Raw genomic sequence first — 10,383 nt, forward strand, 5'->3', positions numbered from 1 at the left:
CACAGGTTGGAGCGGTGTGGTATGTGTGACAGCAGATTTGTCATGTAACTGACAAGTGACACAAGCTTTAACAGCTGTTTCTACTTGTTTGTCCATACCAGGCCACCAGTAGAGCTCTCTCAGCCTCCTTTTTGTCCTCACAATGCCCTGATGTGTATCATGTGCGAGTGTGATGAACTTGGGCTGGAGACATTCTGGAACCAGGAGGCGTGTGGTTCCACGCACCATGCAACCGTCCTGGAGTGAAAGTTCATGCCACACTTGAAAATACGGCTTTAACGCATGATCCAGTGCCTTTGCACACTTTGGCCATTTTGAGACGAGCAGTCTGCGTAGCTCAGCTTGGATAGGACAAGAATCACATGCCGCTTTGAACTCAGAGCTGGTTATTGCCGTGAGCGTTGAAGTGAGAGCTACGACTTCCAAATCATGTTCCAGACTAGGCTCAGTACTAGGGAGTGGTAAACGAGATAGACAGTCTGCAGTCACGTTCTCATGCCCGGCTTGTACTGAATATCATAGGTAAAAGCCATCAGCCTAGCTGACCATCTTGCTATCGCATACCTGCTCTGCCTTGACCCTTAGATGACAAAAGGGTGGTCAGCGGGCTGTGATCTGTCCGCAGTGTGAAGTGTCGTCCCCACAAGTAGGTCCTCCATCGCTCTGTGGCCCAAACACATGCTAGTGCCTCTTTTTCTACTGTGGAGTACTTCCGTTCTGCTGCGGTAAGAGTGCGTGAGGCAAAAGCCACTGTTCTCTCCATGTTGTCTGCGTGTATCTGGGTAAGAACACCTCCTATTCCGTAGTCTGAGGCATCTGTGGTGACTATAGTAGGCAGTTCTGGATTGAAAAGCGCAAGGGCAGCACTATTCACAATTAGCCCTTTAACTGCCTCAAAGCTCTCCTGAGCCTCAGGTGACCAAACGAATGGAGTAGAGCCTCGTAAAAGCACACGCAATGGCTCCACCACTGTAGCGTAATTTGGTATGAATTAGAATACCATGACGTGAGACCCAGAAATGAATGAAGACTAACCTCATCAACAGGAGGTGGTGCATCGGACACTGCAGAAATATGGGAAGCATCAGGCTGTAATCCCTTTTCGGACAGTGTGTGACCCAGAAATGACAGTTCTGCTTCTCTGAAGTGGCACTTTGCCATGTTCAATTTGAGGCCTGCTTTATCGATTCGCTGCAGCACAGCTTGCAGATTTTCGTCATGTTCCTTGAACGTTGCTCCTGCGACCATGATATCATCCAAGTAACAATGAGCTCCAGACTGACCTTTAAGGATTTCAGACATCATCATCTGGAAGCAGCTTGGAGCTGAGGCCAGTCCATATGGAACCCTTTTGAAACGGAATAATCCATCATGCGTGATAAACGCAGTAATGTCTCGGCTGTCCTCATGCAACGTTACCTGGTGATACGCACTTTGGAGGTCTAATGTGGAAAACACTGTTGCTCCACACAAGTTGGCAAACATCTCCTCCATATGCGGAAGAGGAAAGCTGTCCACTACCACTGCCTTGTTAGGCTCATGCAAGTCGACGCAGAGCCTAATCCCCCCATCTTTTTTTCTAGTGACAACTATTGGGGAGACCCACTCAGATGCATCCACAGGCTCGATTACATCCTGTTGTACAAGCTTCTGTAATTCCTTGAACACCTCATTGCGAATTGAGAAAGGTAACCTCATCAGTTTCTGCTGCACTGGCTGAACACCTGGCCGAACATGAACACGATGTACAAATCCTCTTGCACATCCCAGGCTGTTTTCTGACTTTGCATCTATAGATGAGACAGGATGCGTGCACTGGTCTGTACTGACCTGACCATCACAAATTTGTAAACACAGTCCAGTAAAGAGGTCTCTGCCCAGCACAGCTGATCCCTTTTGTACAATGTATAAGTCTGTGGTAGTGCAATGGCCTCCATACGAGATGCTGGCTGGCAGGCATCCTTTCACTTCAATTGCATCGCCCCCAAAACTAACTAGACTGAGTTTCGGTGGTGAAAGGGGTGCTTGACTGAAAGATCCAGTGTAAGTGGACATTGGCAATATGGACACTGCTGAACCCGTGTCCACCATTAACTGAATGTCCTGTGTTTGTCCTGTGCTTGCACATATCTGTACTGTACACATTATTTTTCCACAGTCACGAGCAGAATGTTCAATATTTAACACAGTCACTTCAGGTACCGTAATTTCACTCACCCGTTTGTTTCCACGACAAATCTTTGCAAAATGTCCTGTTTTGTTACAGTTCCTGCACACTGCATCCTTAGCAGGGCATCCGGGAAAATTAGCTGCGTGCTGCTCAGATCCACAGCGGTAACAAGTACGTGCACGGGTAAATTTTGGAGGTCCACGCGAGGCATTGACTTTACTTTTGCTCCGTCAGAACCGGTTATGTTGTTGAACTGCTTGTACTGAGTTGTCGGATGACACGATCATTGCTTTAGCCTCCGCTGTAGCAGTTTCAATTTGCTGGGCGACAGTCACGGCTTTCTTAAGGTCGAGTGGCACTTCCAGCAGCAGCCGTTCTCTGATGCGAGATGAATTAGTCTTTTCGACCAGCTGATCGCGTATCATCTCGTCCTCCATCGTGCCAAATTCACAGGTGGCAGCCAGTTCACGTAGTGCAGTGACATACTGATCTGTGGTCTCGCCCGCGCGTTGGCTCCGTTGGCGGAAGCGGTAACGTTCAGCAACCACATTAACTTTAGGGACAAAAAAATCCCGTATTGCACTCAAAGCAGAAGCGTACGTATCGTCTCCTGATCACTCACGTTCAGGGTGTAGAACAATCTTTGACCCTCGGCTCCGAGGCAGTGTATCAGAAGAGCACGCTTCCTAGCATTAGGCAGCTCCTCGCCCATGGCCAGCAAGAAATTGTCGAAAGTTTTGATCCACGCTGTGAATGGAATCGGTGGTTCACCCGATGTTTGCAGGAACGGGGCAGGTTGGCTGAGACTCAAAGCCATCCTCGTCGCCAATATGTTGAGTGTATCAATAAAAGCAAATGCACTCCGTGTTGAACTCAGTGTTACCTTCTTCATTCACCACCATGTACTACACTCTTTCCTTTTTCCTCTCCACCCTAACTCACATAGTGAGCTCCCTCTAGAGGCTTACTCAGAACACCACACCAGTGTTGCCAGGGTAACGACACAAGTGGACTAGTAGTAATATCCTATACTGTACGTCAATAATGATTTATGACCGGATTTATGAGCACCCTGTCAGCGTTGATTGACAGGTTGTCATATGTCAAATGTATACATGGGTAGATTTCTGACCTGATTTATGGGTATATGACCCCCTCTGTCACCCTGACTGTCACGTCACAGGGGTCCTGTCACCCCTGACTGACAGTAGGATGTGTGTAAATCAAAAGATCTAAACAGATGACATTTGTTGGATTTATGAGTGGATTTATGATGTTTTTTATCACTCACCTGGTGCCATGGAGATTTTATGGCGTTCCTTCCAGGCCTGTAGCTAACGGTCAGTCTGGAGGTGTTGGGGGTCTTCTTGGTTCTGGAAAAAATGGCTGAGCAAAGAATGTGTATTGCCACCTTATGTTTGTTTGATCTGTATGTTATATGTTAATGCCTAGTCAGGGGGGTCTTCCTGGTTGTGGAAAAAGTGGCTGAGTAATGGGTGATGTGGTGGCTCCTTAAGAGGACCAATGTTTGTTTGATTTGTATGGCATATGTTATTGCCTAGTCACCAATTTGTTCCTACCGGCTTGTCTACATCCGACTCTGAATAAGGAAGGTTGTCAGGACGTCTACCTTTCCAGGTTGGGGGTGAAAAAAAAAAAAAAAAGGCGTCATGTTTGAGGTTGTTCTTTGTTTTGGGGGATGGAAGGCATCCAAACACATGTCAAATGTCAAACCCTAAACTGTACCTCTGTAGGATCAGAACAACCTAATCTGTAGGTTGAATAGATAAACTTATAAGGAGGCTTAAGTTAAAAATTATTCAAACTACCAACTATCCATTTACTTCTGACAGTAAAGGTGATTGTGGGGTCTGACTGACAACGGACGACAGTATCCTCTTTGTGCTTGTGTTAATGGCTTTACAGCATTCACTCATATAGATGTGCACAGAATCATGCTTTAGTTCAGTTCAGTTCATTTTATTTATAAAGCCCAATAAAACAACAATGGTTGACTATTGTGCTAAACAATATTGTTTAAATGAAAAGTACATAAGATGATATGACAAGACAAACAAATAAACATTTTTAAATAAACCCTGCTTTAGACAAATACTCAACACTTTGGCTGATTATTTGGGCTCTCTCTCTCTCTCTCTCTCTCACTCTTCTCTCTCTCTCTCTCTCACTCTTCTCTCTGTCTCTCTCTCTCTCACACACACACACACACACACACAAATCTGAGTATACTAAATTTTAAGTAGGAGCAAAACTGTTTTTACTTTTTGTTGTTATTTAATAAATGTTTTCATTTGAATCTAGCCTGTAGATAGTATGTGTACTGTAAAAGAACAAATATACATTTCACTTAAAACATCTCAGTAAAACAATTACACCTACGGTTTTGAACATGTTTAAAAAGTTTTAAACACATTGTCACTAAAGCAAGTCATGCTGTCTATTGTCTTTTAAATTAAACTTTAGTTTTATTCTTTAATTTCTTTAAAAAAGCCTGATGATAATGCACCCAAGTGCTTTTCTCACACGAGTAGAAAACTCTAATAATTTTTTACTTCAGAAAAGTTTTTATTTTTTTTTTTTTTTTTTTTTGTTGTTTTTTTTTTTGTAGATGTATGACTGAACCTTTCTCATTTGACAGACCTACCTTTTCAAATTATTTATTATTTCAAATTATGTTTAACAGCCACAGGGAATACATGTTGTTTTTTAATGTTCATGAAAACTTTATTGGTGTAAATTTCTCACCTAGAACACAAAACTTGTACATTTTGACTATTTTCTAGGTATCATGTCATTTTAAATGGTTTACTAAAAGATTAAAAGACCAGCATCTGTGATTTTCAAAATGAAAGAGTTATAAAATATAAGGATGTTTCAACTATTATCATCATTTCCTTTTGACCCTAATAAAGTGGTAATGAATTTATTATGGCAATCGATACAATGTAGGCTACAGTTCTCGTACTATGTGTGTAAATAGCTGTGCTAAAACATTTCTGAGTATTTTCGCATGCCAACAGATTTTGTCAGGGATGCGTCTCATCTAAGAAGTGTTTTGTAAATAAAAATTTTTTTTTACATTACTAGATTTAGTCATATTATCAAGATTTCGGATGGCCGTTTACAATTTTTTGTTGGACTGTGTATGTTTTTAGGTGAAGACACCTCTTTGTGAGCTGTCATCATAACAGGAATAAATGAAAATTAAGAAATTAAGTAACAGTCTTTTCTTTTTGAGAAATTTCTTTTAGTGCAACTTTGTGTCTGTCCATGATGTGCGAACACACGAAACATCAACACGAAAATTAAGTCTTGCTGTTTTACCCTTAAAGCTATTACAACTGAAACAAATCAAACTATTGCACTGAAAGCTGCACATTCATTTAAGTTTGACCATGTTTCCACACTCTTGTATTGATAAATTTAATCCATAACCTTTCATACATTCAAGAGACCAAATCTCTAAGAAAGAGTGTATAGCAAGACAAGAAAATGTTTATAATGCATATAGAATTCGGAAAATCTGTTTCATAAACAATTGTGAAAGGATGACTGGATTTAATCATCTTGCTCAGATAGCAGATGACACAATTCACATTTCGTCTGTTTGGCTGTATTTGTTTTAAGACTCCTCTGCAAGTTCATGCTAATCCTTGCATGGGAAAGAGCATGGCGAGCACATACTTATTCATTTAAGAAAATGATTGAATATTTGACTGAACGTTTTATTTTGACAAACCTCTATTTCAAATTATTATTATCTTTTTCAACACAACGACATTAAACATTAAAGAACGTCATCAGTCACTGTCACCATCTTATTTTAAACCGAATAATCAGTCTGTGTATTCAGTATAATTGTGTATTCGGTATAACCAAAAACTGAACTATGATATTGTAATGTTTTTTTTTCAGCGTTTACTCACCCATCTATGTGTTCCTTGCTGTATGTTTAATTGTTTAATAATTGGCTATTGGATTAAGTTATCCCAAGCCACAATACAATACTGTTACTTGAAACAAATTGCCAGCGTCTTAACAAAAATCCTAATAAATGACCGAGTTATCTCATAATCTTTAATCAAAAATATATTTCATCAATCAAAATATTGCGAGGCTTCGCCGGTCAAAGCAAATCCCTAACCAGGCCCCTTGAGGGCAACACCCCCATCTCAACAACCAACCAACCAACATCCGAAACGTAGGAACAAGACCTTTCCCCCCAACAATTCATTTCGCTCGAATGTACAGAAGATCCACCACTACTTCCTTGTGACTACAGCTACGCTACATCCCCTGTGAGCAAAGAGAGCGGCTGTCCTCATAAACTCTGCAGTTATCACAGGCTTTCCTAGATCTTGACAGCACGGTCAACGGAGCTACTGCAACATCTTGTTGATCAAAATATTATCTACAGTATATGGACCAACAGAATCAGCTCCAACAATCCAATTTGTCTGAGCCTGGCGCACTCTGCAATTTTTCAATTAATAAGGCTTCGACGGATCTGAACCATAAACCAGATTAAAACAGTCGGTCCAGATTCTAGGAAACGGCGACAACATTCTATATCGATTAGGGGACAAAGTTTATCTCCTGGAGAGAATTGAATTCTGAAAAGGATGTCTAATGCTGAGCAAAAGCTGATGGAGTGCGACCGGAGTTCTGGTGCCGCTGCGGATGATCAGCTGAGGTGCGGCTGCCCCGCGGGAAAAACATGTCACATGATTGGCTTCATAGACATTATGTTCAAACCGCATTACCAAGGACAGATGATAAAACTGATGCAAACGGTCATCGAGCATGCTTGTGATCCGATTCATGATTGTACGGGGGATACCAAGCATGTAAAAAATCTCAAGAACGAAATGGACTTTGTAAGAAGCTTGAAAAATAACCCATGGCCTGATTTGACTGGCATGTTTATTCACAGCAAACATCCAACCTCTTTAATCATGAAAGAAATTCTGTATATGATGACTGAACATAGGGATCAGATGGGAATTCACGAGGTTCTCTGTCTGTGTACGTGTGTAACAGATTTATGCACGTCGTTGGCTGCAAAAAAATTTGAATTCATGATGAGTGAAATTGTTGAATCGCTGGCCAATTTCATATTAAACAAAAACATATTGGCCATCAGAGATTTTCTTTGCTGGCTAGACCACTGTGTGTAACAGTGATTTGATCATTTTCTTCACTACTTCAATGTATGAATGTATATTCATCAATATATTGTTAAAAATAAAAGGTTGAATCACTCGTTATCCTTTACAAGTCTTTTTTTTAAATTTCAATCAATTGAATAAAAAGAAAACGAGTAGCTGAATAGAATGTACGAATGTAGACGGAAATAATTATAAAGAAATTATCTTGTATCTTATCGAATATGATGAACACGAACAAATCATAGAAAGAAAAAAACACGTCTCAAGCAGTCGGCCTACTACAGTGAAAAACTTGTATGTCCAGTCTATGGCGGTCAAAAGCAGGTAGGAGCATTCGGTGTATATTCATCGAAGATTCCAAAACGTAGAGTTTCACAATCTGCAACTCTTTGTCAAACACAAATCACGATCACAAGACACAGTGAAATCTTGTTTCACAATATCTTCATCTTCAATGAGAACCTTTCTTAGGCTCTTCCCTTGATTCTTCCTCGGTGCTAAAGTCAGCTCCTCTCTCATTTCAACAGAACTTCTTGGTGGTGTTACACACATCATTCTTCTAGATGTTTCAGGACTGTTTGGAACAGCAGCAGCCATTGTAACAGGAGACTGCAATGTCTTCTCCGGTTAACTATGTGGCCGCTAAACCTTATTTAAATACCAAATTCTGAATGTAGGTAGGGCCTGTAGGTGTGAAACAACCAAGGATGTAGCACCTTCAGTAGTAATAAACATCGGATGCTTTGATACATTCAGTGAGATTATTAGCTCTTTAACAATCCTATGTTTTTCTTGCGAACAAGGCGTTAAAAGTATCTTGCTGTTAAATGCAGTGTTTTTGTTTACACCTTCAGTTCATGACAATTTCTAATAGAATTATTTTAATTTAATAATGTACAAATCAGCCAAGAACTCGCATTCACATCTCCTGTAAAATGTTAATGTGTTAATTGTATTATTATTCTCAATCTTAAATGATTCCGAGTGTTACATGGATATTTTAGGATAAAATATTTTCAAAGATCCTTGTGCCACATTCTATATTCACACACATTACCCAAACATTTTGTTAAATATTTTATTAAATTAAGGAAGTCCACATAAATACGTATATGATGAACACGAACAAATCATAGAAAGATAAAACAACAATTTTCATACAGCTAAGTCTCAAGCAATTTTATTTATTTTTTTTGGTCTGGTTTCAGAGTCGGCCTACTACATTGAAAAACTTTGTGATTTATACAGTACGTGTCTTCAAGTAATGAGGTGTTAAACCTGTGAAACTGTAACAAACAATATTGAACATAAGCTAGAATCCAAAACTGCGAGCTTGTTTTACGTTCTGTAGATTATCTCAATATGAAATCTCAGTTCACTTGCATTTTCAGGCTAACAGCTGAAATACAGACTTATGCTAAACCTATTTTTCAGTCCTTTAGGTTTGGTGAAATATATGTTATAAAATTCAACAACAGGCATGACAACTTTGTAAACACTTAACAACTAATATTTAAGCTAAATACATGATATTTAGAAGGAAAAAAAATATATATATATATACTACAATATTTCAAGGAACTGTGCTGTTGGATACAGTAACTTCATGCCGCATTGTTTTAATAAAAGCGGATCAGTTATAAAGACAATCATGACAACACACAGCTGCTGTTGTGCGTGTTTCCGCAGGATCAAACCTTTTGTTCAGATAAATACCTAAAACATGTGTCTGTGTGCTGGTGCAGACCGTCTACAACGGTCAAAAACATGCACCTTTCAATGAATTAACTACATGACATCTGTGATTTATTTATTAAAGTCATGTTTAGAGATGTGTACAAAGAAAATAGTGTTTCCACACTGTCTTCAACTTGTAATGTGCAGCTTTGTGTTCTAAATGAAATAGATGTACATGTAACAGAGAAACTGTAAGATCTGTGTGTCTCTTGGCCGCTTTGTGGACAGACCAGAGAAAGCTCTACAGTACATCACAATCTCGGTTTAAACAATCTCTCGTAGAAGGACCATCCTTTTATTTTCTTATAATGTATTTGTTCATATTTTCTGGCAAACGCTCGCGACATGATTGACCAGATTCTGAGAATAATCTTCCTCTAAAAACAATGAAAAAGTATAGAGTGGTATCAGCTAGCAGGGGGTAGGCCATCAAAATCAGCATTAAAAACTTTAACAAATTTAGAAGAGTGGATTTCAGTATTAGGTATTTGTTATACTGATACATATTTCTGTTGTGCAAACATATTTCCTGTATAAACGACTACGTCTATAACCTTTTCAAAGGGAATGTAGTATAATGTCATGGTTCTTAATTGCAGTCACATTACCTACGCTTTAATCTCAAGCGGAAATGTTGAAACGAGTACGACAAATAAAATCTGAACAAGAGCTCTAGATGTAGTGGAGTAAGAAAAAAGTAATTTAAAACAACATTTACAAAAATATACCCAGATGATCATGAGTGGGTTTTCTGTATTCATATGATATTTACTTAGCGACTTGGACTCTTGAGTTACATAGAGAGCACTAAAAAATGCCTTGATAGTTTGTGTCTGTTGCCTTTTCAAGACTGTGTACGACCTCAAACTTTACTGAATGTGTAACTTTGAGCACATTTGAGTAAGATATGTAAATTCAGTTGTAATAGCTGTAAGTGTAAAACAGCACGCCTTAATTTTTGTGTCGATACTTAATGGGGTATCACATCAAATAGATGCATAATCGTCCTAAAAAGAAATACCGACTTAGTCAAACACTCTCAAGAAATTTTCTTAATTTTCATTTATTTCTATAAACACTGAATGCTGATGGCTCTCAGAGAGAAGGCCTCACCTACAGTACAGTCATAGTAGTGACACATACAGTCCAACAAACAAAATGTGAGCCGCGTCGTCCATAATCCTGACCGTCTGACTTAGTAAAATGCCAGTCACAATAGATCAAGAGGAGGATTTCTGTATTCTGTCTGCATTCTAGCAATTTTTCTTAAATGTATACATTTTTGCA

Source organism: Onychostoma macrolepis, chromosome 19 (genome assembly GCF_012432095.1).
Source record: "Onychostoma macrolepis isolate SWU-2019 chromosome 19, ASM1243209v1, whole genome shotgun sequence".
NCBI classification, from domain to species: Eukaryota; Metazoa; Chordata; class Actinopteri; order Cypriniformes; family Cyprinidae; genus Onychostoma; species Onychostoma macrolepis.